This window comes from Ascaphus truei, chromosome 3, assembly GCF_040206685.1.
Source record: "Ascaphus truei isolate aAscTru1 chromosome 3, aAscTru1.hap1, whole genome shotgun sequence".
NCBI classification, from domain to species: domain Eukaryota; kingdom Metazoa; phylum Chordata; class Amphibia; order Anura; family Ascaphidae; genus Ascaphus; species Ascaphus truei.
In genome coordinates this window covers 385895504-385910326 of record NC_134485.1, presented here as the reverse complement: position 1 = coordinate 385910326, position 14823 = coordinate 385895504, and positions in this window count along the sequence as shown.

Sequence of the window (14823 nt, the reverse complement as noted above, 5' to 3'; positions counted from 1 at the left end):
TAGATGCACATTTCACCTCTTGAAAATGAGGCCTCTGTCAAATGGGAGAGAGGTGTTCAAGATAGCACCTTGTGGTTAATACTGGCGATTAACTGTAAAACCCAATCCAATATAATAACACTGTCATTTTACATCAAATATTGCAGCACTTGGGGGTTTATACAGTAACAGCACACATTTGTTTTTGTGCACAGAACACCCTTACAGTTAACCTGAGGTATCCATTGGGTAGCATGGCATCTTGTTTGGCAAACACTGCTATAGTCTAATAATAGCAATATATTGAAACATATTTAGCACTAACTGCTCACAAACAGCAAGCTATATCAATTACAAAACAGGTATACATCTTCGTGTCATAACATTACTGAAGGTTTGGCACACAAAACAGCTTGCTGCAATAATGCTCTTTCATTTGACCTTCTCCTCCTCCCTCAACCAAGTGCTTACTCATTACTGCAGCAGGAGAAAGGATAGTATGCCCCTCAGAATGCTGCTGGACCACTGTGGTCTGGCCCTCCCCCAGAGCACTCTTAAACTGGATGTGAATTGTCCTCTGACTGTGTATTAATCGTTAAACGCTATATTTCAAAACATTATTTTAATTCACTTGTAGCCAGTGTCCCTCCGGTCTCCCTGTCTCCCGGTTCCTTTCCCCCTTATGTGTGTGCTGCTGCGGGGGTGAACGCATCGCCGGGGTCTCCCGGTGGCAGCTGCAGCAGAACGCCGCCATGTTTAATGTGTCCGCGCACGCGCAATGGTTTGCGCATGTGCAGAAGCGACGCGGCGGCCATTACAATGTTTGGGAAATGGCAACAGAGGCTTTCCGTAGTGCAAGGGCTTTCCAAGGTTGCACATGCGCAGTTAACAGCGGCCATTACAGTTCACGCACGCGGTCGTAATGTTAAAGAGCTCTGCAAAGGACTACAACTCCCAGCAGCCTCTGGGGACTGCCCACATGCAGCCAGACAGCCTATAGGGCTTGCAGCTTCTCATGCTGCATTTGGATACATTGTTGTGTGCTGAGTCAGGAAGCAGACAGTGGAGCACATGAGTTAGTTGGAGCTGGGACACAGAGAAGGGAGGGTGGGTATGTGTATGGAGACATGTGTATGGCATGTGATGTTATGGTTATGTTTCATTTACAGTAAACTGTTTTTATATATACTTCGGTGTATGCGCTTACTATGTATGTGGGTCCTGTGTAAGGGCTCATTCTACCCTTAGAATCCTACACAGGTGGAGGCGCTGTTATGTAAGATCGTTCCAGAGGATACACCCCAGGCTCTCACTAGCGGAGGTTCAGGCCTCCTGTGAACCTGACAGGTAAAAGCACCACACACTTGGTAACATACATATAGGTTCCCCTTCACTTGCACTCTATCTGCAATTGGTGGTGGTGGAACATGTGTTACACTCTTATTACGTGCATTTTACAGAGTAAAGTAACAGAGTTAGTAACACTCCATAAACACTTTGTCTGTGTATTCCGTGTTTGGTAACACATTTGAATAAACTATAGCGTACTATGCCATTAGCACTCCATTTTCCCTCTGCCCACTATGACATATCATACAGGACCCCCATAAGCTCATATTGAACCCCCAAAATAACCACAACATATATATATGAGCATAAGTGTCAAAGAGGAGTGCTACTGAGCATGGCAATATATATCTAATATCAGAGACAGAACATGAAACACAGACAGAGCCCAGTGCTACATCCAAAGACACAAATACATAGTACAGTGCCTAAATATATATATATATATATATATATATATATATATTTATTTATTTAATAAAATGGTCTTTTAGTTTAACTCTTTGGCCAAAGTGTTGTAAGCCCTTGAGCCCCTCCAAGGCAGACCACGTCTCAAGGGTCCTACCACTAATATAAATTCTTAATAACCTGTGCATTACCAGGAAGAATGATTTATAATAAATCTGTCAAAATTAGTTGCATAGTTCTAATTCTGATTGAAGCTTTCTCTCTCTCTCTCTCTCTCTCTCTCTCTCTCTCTCTCTCTCTCTCTCTCTCTCTCTCTCTCTCTCTCTCTCTCTCTCTCTCTCTCTCTCTCTCTCTCTCTCTCTCTCTCTCTCTCTCTCTCTCCGATTTTTGCATAGCTACCTTTCAACCCTGTAACAGCTTAAACTTTGTACAGAGACACACCTAAATCTGATACAGTGTGTATATATATATATATATATATATATAAAGAGAGAGAGAGAGAGAGAGAGAGAGATGAAAAAGGAAACCAGTGCTCAAAATCAAAACTGCAATTAATGTGTAGATCTGTGATCATCTATAGATATACATATACATAAACAATACGTGCATTAAAGTGTGTGCAAATAAACATGAATTCATTAAAAAGTGAAAGAACAAAGTGTCCACATGTTAAGTCCAAGGTATTAAAAGATAACTTATACTAAACTGGAACAATTATCATGGAGAAAGCCACTTCTGTAGGGAGGGGGGCTGCTCTTCTATGGAAGTATCACGTCCAAAAGTAGAGATATATAACGCAGAATGGAAAAAGCGCACAACCCTGAGCATTACCATAAAAAATAGGACAGTTTTTAAAAAGGGGGAGACACATGCCCACTTACAGTATGAACAATAAAAAGAAGCACTGAATAGGACACCTGGTTACCGGCAACCGGCTGGAACTACGCAGTCCACTGGAGGAAGATCTCAATCCGTGCAGACCTGTATCAGCAATGGGGATCCTCAAACCTCAGCTTGAGTATGCCGACATCCAGTTACAGCATAAATGTTCTCATGTATATATACAGCTCAACCCCGTTATAGAGCGGTCATCGGGGGCCACCCGATCCGACCGTGCTATAACCGGGGTTGCGCTAATGTTTTTTTAAAATGGCCACCGCGCGCCAGATCGGGAGGAGCGGGGAAGAGGGGAGAAGAAGTGGAGTGAGGTGCCGGCAGCCCTACACGATCCCCCCAGCAGCCACCGTACTTTCCCCAGCAGCCCCAGCAGCTTTGCACCAATCCCCCCCCCCCAGTTGTGAATAATCAAAATAAATGTATAAAGCCTGTAAAGCCTTCTTGCATATTCACAAGAATAGCACTCTTCATGTCACATGTCCAAAACATATATTAATGCACACAAAAATAAGCAATTTAAGCCACACAAAAAAGCTAGAAATGGTAACATACTACCAGGCACATTTAGTAAAAAGCACTTTTACCTAAACTATGCCAAATGTTATGCCAAAAGCACTGGATTTTCACCTGATCCCATTTCAGCTACGACAGTAAGTATCTGAAAATCTTGACTTCAATGGCAGTTTTAAACATAACTATTCTAAAACTGGTATAGTTTAATTATACCCACTTATTACCTGGGTTGTATTGTAAACCAATTTACTATTTATGTTTTACAGGGAATCTATTTTGGATAGCAATATATATATATATAAAAAAAAATGTATAGCCTTGTACTTGGAACCTTTCTCTACTGCAAAGTGTAAAGATTTACCCTCCAAGCAACATATGGTGTGAAGGTAAATGGATTGGAAGTGACAGTATTTCTAAGAATGGCATGTCAGCAGCCTTGCAACATATACTGCAGACGAGAGCCTTAGAATGGTGACAAGAAATTTACAAATTATTCACTAGGATTCTGTCACAAAATCAGCCATTAATGTCATATTGAGGCTCTGTTTCTTTCAGTCTCTTACCCTACCTATTATAACACTGAAACTAATAAAACTTTTGTACAAACCATTTGGAGTATCTAGTGAACGTGCGGGGAAAAAAATTGCATATAGTTTCACGAATCAAATTAAAACACATTCCCACTTCTTTTATGCCTGACTAATACAAAAAAATTCAAATGAATGGGTTGTAAGGTGTCTTTGTATCTTATAAAATCAAGTGTTTATTTATGGCTTAGTACTGTACCATTGTTAAAAATTACCTTCAGTGAGAACACCAGGAAGATATTATCGAAAAATGTTTTGTTTTTTAAGAAATAAAACTGATAAGATATAAAGGTAGTTCATGTTAGTTAGATTTAAATATATAAATTGTCTTTTAATTAAGTGATTTATCTTTTACAATGCATTATTAACTTGTCTATTAAGTGGTCACAATCAATCTAATGTATGATAACTACTATATTTTCTAATGTAACCATAAATTAAACCCTAATTGGTCAGTACTTACGAACTTTCAGCAGTACATTGCATTTGTACCAAGTACAATTAATTTTATTCATATATCATATACGTCCTATGGCATCACATTTTTGTGCAGCAAACTTAAATGTATGTCAAGATATGCAGTATCTATTGAGTGCCATAAAAAGTATGATCTTCTCTTTTTGTTATTTTTAACTATGTGTGCTTATTCCTGGGTTTCAGTTTTCTTTTTTTTAAACTATACATACTGTATATTTTAAAATGCAATAAGACTTTTCACACATAATGAACGATGTCTTACAGTTTGAAAAGCAATATACAATTAAGCATTTGCAGAAGATTATACGGTTCAATTTTCAAATAAAATATATTTTTCCTCCTGCTAATGTACTTTAGGCAGCTAGAAAGATTGTTCAGAGAAAAATAGCAACTATGGATGAGTGTATGGAAAGAGTGTCACAGTAATGTATTAATAACTGCTTTAAACTTTCACATTTCTAAATTGTATATGAAAATGGAGTTGCATTAGTGCAGAGATGGGTCAATAAGGAAAATCACTGGCCTAATATTTAGTAACAGATATGCAGTGCAATTGTTTGCTAGCAATTTATATTGTTACATACTGTAGCTACATAGTTACAAAGTAGAGAGGTAATCAGAATAAATTGGTATAACTGCTCGCCTATATAATCTTAGTCCTAATTGTAAAAAGGTAGGTGCAAGGGAGGTAAACAATGTATATAGTACAGAGGGAACTCAAATGAGATACGTTCAAAGCACTCCACTATTTGCACTCATTACCAAAGTACACAAATAGATTCTCCTTTATGCCAAAGAGTCAGATCCCTTTCAGGGAACTGTGAGCGACGAAAAACAAAAAAGTTTTATTACATAGATAATTATACACTCAATAGTTAAAATGATAAAATTCCCCACAGAGGAGTGGTGGAGAAAAGAGAAGGGATTTGTATACTGAATTGCTACATTAATGTCAGTAGTCAGAAAAAATCCCTTTCTTCCCCTGCGGTTATTCATGCGGTATCCACTATCTATTGTCAGTGGGAGTGTTAGTACATTCAATTGCAGATGGGTAATGGTATATAGCGATCTATTATTGCCTGTTGTCAAAATATAGTTTATACCAAATCACAAATTTCCCTTATTGGGACAGTCTTATTACCCAGGATTTACCAAGACATTCTTGATGTGTACATTGTACCTCATAGGATACTGAATTAGCAGTTTATGTCAAAACTGCTCCATAGTGTGGATATAACATAATACAGCAGCCAACAGAGTGTACATTCCCAGGTAAAGATATGTGACTGTCAAGGTAAGTTATTAACCCTGTCTATGACAGGTCATCTTAGTAGAGAGTAAACCAGCAATGTGTTACCGAATCATAGTATCTCTCTGTCATATCCAAAATACACATACATAGCCTGTTCATTTATACCAAGTTTGTTGCAGCCACTAATAGTGTAGATAAATACAGAGCAACACAGGGTTACAGCGAACCCGAGAGGTGGTCAAATGGTATACAAGCCTTGTATTGCTGATCTGCATCAACCAAACCAGCAATATATTACCGATTCATAGTATCTCTCTGTCATATCCAAAATACACACACATAGCCTGTTCATTTATACCAAGTTGGTTGCAGCCACTAATAGTGTAGATAAATACAGAGCAACACAGGGTTACAGCGAACCCGAGAGGTGGACAAATGGTATACAAGCCGTGTATTGCTGATCTGCATCAACCGCATGAACCGCCGCTTCTGCGTGATGTCACTGTCGCGACGTCCTATTCAGCCCAACATATATTTCGCGCGTTCTACATGCTTCTTCAGGGGGAGGAGTCTACTCATCAAAACCTGACGTACGTATTTATGTGAAGGTCTGTACTCTGATTGGCTGGTCAGGAGTGATTCATCTTATTTGAATAACTGTAATTGCTTAACCCTGTAAGACCGGGTCTATTCTGGTGACATATTTCCACGGACAAACTTATTTATAGTATTGGGATCCCCTACTTACATGTCACTCTCCAAACGATATGTTTTGTTTTATTTTCTGTGTGCCTTTAGATGTCGTTTTTACCCAAATTAAATGCCTCAATATTCAGCTTGTGCATCATTCATTATATATTCATGGTGTAGGAGTGTATGTACAATTAATATGATCTGCCCCTAGGGTCAATACGGATCTTGTCTGTATTAACAACTATATACCCGGACCCCAGAGTATATAGATAAATAATCCAAAAAACGAATTTAAGTTATATAACATCTATTACAAGAACTTAGTTGTGCCTTTTACTCAGGTTATATCCCTATCACAGATCAAGACAGTGATTACGTTCTATTTAACTTTATATACTTAAATTCGGTTTTTGGATTATTTAGTTTAGATATACATATATACAGTGTTTGACAAATCACCCAAAAATCTACTTGCCGAACCAAAAAATCTACTCGCCACCTAGTCCCGCCCCCAACCCCGCCCCTAGTCCCGCCCCCAACCCTAGTCCCGCCCCCGCTTAAAAAAAATACATAAATAAAATTAATTGAATACATTTCTAGTAAGAACATTCATTTTTGACATAAGTTTATTTATTGTATTATTGTATTACATTATACTACAATTAGTCCTTGTTACGCGCGTGTGTGTGTGTGTGTGTGTGTGTGTGTGTGTGTGTGTGTGTGTGTGTGTGTGTGTGTGTGTGTGTGTGTGTGTGTGTGTGTGTGTGTGTGTGTGTGTGTGTGTGTGTGTGTGAGACAGAGAGGGGAGAGAGACAGAAAGGGGAAAGAGACAGAGAGGTGGGGAGCGACAGAGAGGGGGGAGAGACAGAGAGAGGGAGAGACAGAGAGAGGGGGGGATAGACAGAGAGGGGGGAGAGACAGAGAGAGGAAAGAGATGATGGAGGTAACTGACTGACCTGGGTGGGTTAACTGACTAACCTTGGGTGGTAACTGACTGACTGGGGGGGGTAACTGACTGACTGGGGGGGTAACTGACTGACTGGGGGGGGGTAACTGACTGACTGGGGGGTAACTGACTGACTGGGGGGGTAACTGACTGACTGGGGGGGTAACTGACTGACGGGGGGATTACTGGGTGGGGAGGAGGTGACTGACTGGGTGACTTTGACTGACTAGGTGGGGGGGTGACTGTTGGGGGGGTACCTCTGGTGTTCTACCCACACACACACTCTCTCCCATATACTCTCTCTCTCTCTCCCATACTCTCTCTCTCTCTCTCTCTTTCTCTCTCTTTCTCTCTCTTTCTCTCTCTCTCTCTCTGAGGAAGTTGATGCCGGTGGAGGGGGATGGATGCCGGTGGTGGGGGGAGGAGGTAAGGAGCAGGCTGCTGCTGGACTCGGAAGGCCGCTGCTGGGGGACGTGTAGGGCTTCTGGCCACCTCTTCCCTCCCTCCTTCCTTCCTCCCTCCCAATCGGGCGCACGGCGGCCATTTTTTTAAAATTAGCGCGACCCCGTTATAGCGCGGTCCTCGGGGGCCACCCGCGACCACCGTGTTATAAACGGGGTCGCGGGGAAAAAATGGCCTCCGATTTATTTTTTTCCGTTTTTTTTTTTGGTGGTACCGTATCTGCCTGAGAGGGAAAGCTGAGGACTCTCCCAGCATTCCTGGACCCGGTGGGGCAGCAGCAACAGCACACAGCACTTACCCGGCATCTGGCAGCTCTTCTCCCTGTCTCTGCTTCCTGCTTCTGCTTCCGTCCTGAGTGTGTGCAGTGTGCTGTGAGTGTATGCAGTGTGCTGTGTATGTATGCAGTGTGCTGTGAGTGTGTGCTATGAGTGTATGCAGTGTGCTGTGAGTGAGTGCAGTGTGCTGTGAGTGAGTGCAGTGTGCTGTGAGTGTGTGCAGTGTGCTGTGAATGTATGCAGTATGCTGTGAGTGTGTGCAGTGTGCTGTGAGTGTATGCAGTGTGCTGTGAATGTATGCAGTGTGCAGTGAGTGTGTGCAGTGTGTGTGCAAAAAAAAAAAACTTTAAAAAAATAAATAATTTTTTTTTTTTTTTAATTCGGGGTCCACGCTCAAATTGTGTTATAAGCGGATCCGCGTTGTAGCAGATCGTGCTATAACGGGGTTGAGCTGTATATATATATATATATATATATATATATATATATATATATGTATTTCACTGCGTATTTTTGTCATATTTGATGTAGCTCTGGGCTCCCTTTGTGTTTTATTTTTTGTAGTATACAGTGCCACGCCCGTAGCACTCCTTTTTGACACACACACATATATATATATATATATATATATATATATATATATATATATATATATATATATATATATATATATATATATATATATTGTGGTAATTTGGGGGGTTTATATGAGCTTACTGAGTATCTGTGTGTTTATTAACCTTGTACAGCTGTTTTGAGCTGTTTTGGAGGTTAGTGGCCTCTCCTCCCCAGGTTTTGAGCTTTCCCCTCCCCACTTTCCAAATGTACAGGTCTTTTCATGCAGTGGTTGTGACAGATCCAAAGCAGATCATTCTTCCTGCAATTATACAGGTAAATAAGAATTTTAATCAGTTAGTGTTAGGACCTGCAATATCTGGTCATGCCTTAAAGTGACTCGCAGGCTTATAATGCTTTGGCCAAAGGCTTAAACTAAATTACCTTTTTTTCAAGAGATATATTTAAATATAGGTATTTCACTGTGTATTTTTGTCATGTTTGATGTAGCTCTGGGCTCCCTTTGTGTTTTTTTTTTTGTAGTAAGTATGTGTGATACCTGCAGAAGATGGTTCATCCAATAGGTCTAATCAATCTTCACGTATTGAAGTGTCACTGATGAAAGGGGATAATAAAACTGTATGTTGTGTAGACTTTTAAACTGTGTAAACCTTTGCTCAGCAGTGAGGTTTAATGATAAGTGAGTATATGGGTCGATAAATTATAAATACTACTTGGTTCAGGGATGTGAAGCAATGATCTAACGTTCTTCTGTTGAATGTACCTCCATCCTCTTGTCCCTCTGATCCTCTTTATTCGTCATTCCGGGGTGTTGGGTACCGACTGGTGTCTGTGCTTCCAGAGTGGATATATTCTGTCTGTTTTTGCTGTTTGACTTTGTCGGCTTTGCTCTAAAAAAGAAGTAGAGCGTTTATCAGAATCATCTTTTCAATTTGACTGCACAACTTTGGCAGTTGTCCCCAGTTCTCTATGACATGCATTTGGTGACACCCCAGTGGATCCACTTGATCTAGACTATGGATTGTATCAGAGAGAACTTGAAATTTGTTGGGCATAGCATATTGATCAAATACACAAAAATGGTCCTCTACTGACTTAATCCGCTCTCTAGTTTCTTTCCCTATAGAAACATCATGTGTTGATTTATGAAAAGAGGGGTTTCTAATGTTTTTATGGGTGTGACGCCGATCCCTAGATGTATGACCGCTACGTCTCCCGTTCATAACTTTACCGCTGCTATAGTCTTCCTTATCTCTAGTGAGTTTGATTTCTTTCCTTTCTACTATTTATTTTTCAAAGGACTCAACTCAATTGTTTGTTTCAGACTCAAGTTGAATGAACTCAGGGTCCATAATGTGGACCCTCAGGTCATTCTGTATACCCCCAATCCTCATTTCAAGTGATTTAACTTGTCCTCCCTATATGAGACAAGATGCCACATAAGTGATAGGGGATACCTTTCTAATGTTTCTTTCCAACCTGCCATAAAGCTGTCATCAGTTCCAAATTATGTTTTTATTAAGGATTCTCAACCCTCTGGGTATAATCTTTTTACCAATATAATGTTAGAGAGAAACCTTATCCCACCAGTGGCACATTTCATCCCTGAGATATTTCTCCAGTTTATAAAATTTTTCCTTCATATCAGGTTTGACTTTAGATCCAGCAGGTTCTATATTAGATATACAAATGTACTTTCTGTAAGCCTGTGACGGGAGCTTTGTGACAGGCTATAATAATACACCAAATAACTGGGTTGAACTGAACGAGGCTTAGATATAATAAAGTATATTTATTCCTTAAATAGGTGAACACACAATATAGTACAGTAACAGGCAAGAAGTACACTTACTTTGGGGGTGGGGAATAAGAAGTATCATGTAGCAATTCTCCAGCAATCAGGTAACAATTCAGATTGTATAGAAGACAATGGATATAGGGATTACCACAGTTTATCTTTTGTAACCCTATCCTGGTTACCTGTAGCTAATCTTTAATTACCTGTAGCCAATCTTTAACGTGGGAACACTTTTTGATCCATGCCCCCCTGCTAGTCAGCTCTTGCACACTAGGACCCTGGGGTCTCATTTCTGTAGCCCCACATTTACATCAGGAATGCCAGCCAGTCTACCAAATGGGATTTCTGGCAGGATACTCTTTGTTGGAAGGTGTAAAATGTGACACTCACAGCCTGCTCTGGTTTGAGTCGTCTCCGCCCTCAGGTAAACAGTGAGGGTGACAAAATCCTTTGAACCACATTTAAGTCCTAGACATTGGGTCGCTTCTCTGACCATATGCTTCCTTGTATGCAAAGGAATTTCCTCTGGGTTTTATCCCAGCCTTGGGATACAGTGTTATAAGTAAAACACAAATATATTAAAATATCCGGTTCCGTTTGGTCCAGCGGGTCCAAACTACCCAGATCTCAATGCCGGAACAGGGACACCATATGGTCCGAGTTTCAGCCCACTGGGACCTTCGGAACTGGAGTTACACAAATACACCTTAAACCATTTCCTATTTTAATACAATAAACTCTGCTGTAAATGAAATCACGTTTTTTCACTAAATACCCATTGAAAACAACGGGCTCCGCCGCCATAGACTTTCAATGGCAAACCGCCGCCGTTGGCGGCTATGGGAATCCGCCGCCATAGACTTTCAACGGGGCATCGCCGCCGTTGAAGTCAATGGGGTTTCTCCGCCATAGCCGGTCAATGGAAATTGGCCACCATTGGAGTCTACGGGAAAAGTCCCGAACCTTCAAGGGGGTCCATACTCCGTCGGGTTGGTCCCAGAGGGTAAAGGATGGTTCTGCAGTCATGCCGGAGCAGTGACTACAGGTACCCCAAACCCTGGACCTCAGGACCCTCCGGAACCGGAGGTATGGATTCATGGTTTTCAGCTTTTTACACTTAGTCGAATTCTTGAGCGTTTCTGCCGCCGCCATTGGAACCTATGGCGCGACCCGCTCTCTCGGCAAGACCCTTCTCGGGGGTCCAGGATACGGGGACCCGGTGGTGGTCGAGTGGGGGGAGGTCTAGGGACTAGGGGCAAAAATAATTTTATTTCTGGGTGCCCTAGAACTGTAGATTCCCACGCCACTTAACGTTGAACTTGACTAACAGTGATCAAAGCTCTCTTTTAGAAAAAGTATCCGCTTTGCGGTTTTGCGGTTTGGACGGCAGCCAACTCGTTCCTGGAAAACGCCGTCGAGGAATCTCCATTGAAGTCAATGAGCCCATTGACTTACAATGGGAAACCGCCGCTCCTCCTCTCGGAAACAGGTCCAAAACAGCAAGATCCGCCATTGAAATGCATGGAGCTCTAATGGCGGCCTATGGGACTCTGCAAAAAGGTGCCTGAAAAGGTGGGGAAATTACACAAAGGGCTAAAATCACTGAATAACTATTAACCCTTGCCCTCCCGGATGGATCCCAGTGTATGTGTGATGCAGACACTGATATAACAAGATATCACAATAAAGCATGGGGACAGGGGAATATACATTTACATGTTATAACAAGGGTTAAATCACATTTCTGGACCGCAGCCCAGTTAACCCCTTGTCTCCCTGGTGAAGTCAGGGGATGGCCAAATGGGGTGCAACCCCTTTAATACCGGGCCACCCCCTTTCTCCCTCTACAATGACACACAAATGTACTTTTCAACACCCAACCTTATTCCCATGATCTGTTATTTATATTATCTGTTATTTATTTGATTACGACATGTATTACTACTGTGAAGCGCTATGTACAGCACCGACAAAGTTTATTGCAGCAAATGCCGCCGGTTCACTGGGATTTACTCCGGCTGGTGCTGAGGAAAGTCAGCACATCAGCCGCATCCAGCCGCGTCCCCTCCGTTCCCCCCCCCCTCCAATCCGCGCGCAATTTAAACATCTTCCCGACCCTCTAGCTGCGCCTGCTGTGCCCCTCTGCTTCCCCGCTCCCCCGCTTACCTCACTTCAAACCTTCAGGGGAGTCGGGGAACCCGGGGAAGCCGGGGAAGCCGGGGAAGCCGGGCGCTCACTTGACTGTGACGTCACCGACGTCACGCGAACGAGCCGCTTCCCAACGCTTCTCCACGCTGCCGCCACGCATCCTGCCGAGCGGCATTTGCTCGAATAAACTTTGTCGCTACTGTACATTAATGGTGCTATATAAATAAAGACATACAATACAATACACATTAATTACATCTGCTGAATCTTTCTGAAACTGATTTCATCATAATAGCACAAAAAAAAGTATTAATCAGTGACTGTGCTAATGACAAAATATAAAATGAAGTGAATAACACTTAGAACGCTGCTATAAGGCCAATTTATAACAATACAAACACAAACAAATTGTAGCGCTAACTTCGTGTGTTTATGTAGTGATTAGGGATAAAGATAAGATATGTGTAGGTACTGTAATAATCAATGTGTATCAATGTGAAAATACTAATAATAACAAAAATATCAAGTTAATATGTGATATAAACAGTGATTGTATTAAATCAATCCAGTCCCAGTAGATGTTATGTTAAAAGTCCAGTTCCAGAAGATAGTCCGTTATGGAGTAGGCAAAAGCTTCTTAGGTGATCTAGCCTGATCACACAGATATCTACAAAACAGAAAAGAAAAGAAGCGCCAGTTCCATAGCATAATACTGCATAAAAAATTATTATTACAACATAGAGTAGTCACCAGGACTTGTACTCACATAGTGGGTTAAAAACAGTAATCTGGACAGCTGGAGGATGCACAGATGCTGAGTTGCCAAGACCTTAGGTGATACTCATCTGGGATAGGAGATTCCTCAGTAATGATCCCAGTTTTATATTTATATATATATGTATACACACACACACACACACACACACACACACACACACACACACACACACACACACACACACACACACACACACACACACACACACACACACACACACACACACACACACACACACACACACACACACTAGATACAACATTTTGGCCTTCAAGACCATCAAATTCCACTGAAAACTGCATGTCATATTTTTTTTGCATTTGTTTGCATATACAATTCTTATTTTAATATCACTTCCAAGCACTTTTGCCTTATGGAGATTTGTAGCCTTCTAGGGACTATCAAGGAAGGAGGACAAAGTGCCAGCTTCTTAAGAAGAGTATTCTTTTTTTTCCCTATAATTGGGACAAAACCAAATTGTGGTCCTCTTTCTGTGTTTTAACACAGCAAACAAACAGCAGACATATGCTAAGCAAAATTATAAAATCCATAAACCAGAGAGCAGGATGGTATTCCCTGCTGCCCTTCAGCTGAGCCCCTCTGGGAACACGGCAGCCTGTCTCCTTGCAGTTAGTAAAGAAAGAGAGTAATGATCCTTGCTACTGCCTTTTTCTCCTTGTTAGTTATAAGCTGACCATTAAAAGCTGGTTGCTTGCAATCTCTGAATGGCAAGCAGTACCCGTACCATGGGTGGAGCTTCCTTTCTAAGTCACTGTTAACTGGTTTAACCCTTCCACCGAAATCTCGGATAAGCTTTTGCACTCTGTCACAGGGTTATTAATTGAAATGCAATAGTGCAGGTTAGGCACCACAGCACAGAGATGCTCTTAACAAAGCACACCACGACCGCTGTAATACAGTACATGTATCTGTTTGACCTTCAAAAACATACAAAGCCAGAAGAGGTTTGTCCATATAATTAAAACAACTACATTAAAACAACTGAGGTTATGGTGGTTTGAACATGTAAACTGTAGCACAATAGCTTTTTCTGGGAATACAAAGACGCAGCCATCTGCGTTCATGCAGATAAAGCAAGCCAAAACCACAGACTCCACTGTAATGTTATCTTGAAATGTTATACTACTTGTTTGTATGCTCATTTACATGAAATATTAGCTTATGTTGTAAACTCTTCAGCTCCATTAATTATTAAATCTGTACTTGTAATATTTACACCCAACACCATAACGAGAAGTATGATTTATAGTGAAGAATAAAAAAGTGATTAAGAATGAAATTATGCTGCAAGTTAGTGTTGACATATAATTCAAGGCCAAATGTTCATTATACATAATTTGAAATATATTAAATTACTTGTTTGGTAAGCATATAATGGATCTACTGTATGATAGAAGCTCTATGCTATGAAAATCTGATTGCTTCTTATAAATCTCTTTATGAATATACATGTGCATCTATCTGCAAAGTTTAACCTCATGTGAGGTATAACATTGAAAATGAGGTGAATCATATCATAATAACATTTAGTAGGAGTAAGGACGCCAAGGATAACCAACCTTGTTGAATAATGAATATAAGCAAAATGTTACACTTCATGTACTAGTAAAAAGAAAGGATATACATATACAGTGCACACATACTGTAAAGTAAGTTAAATACATCT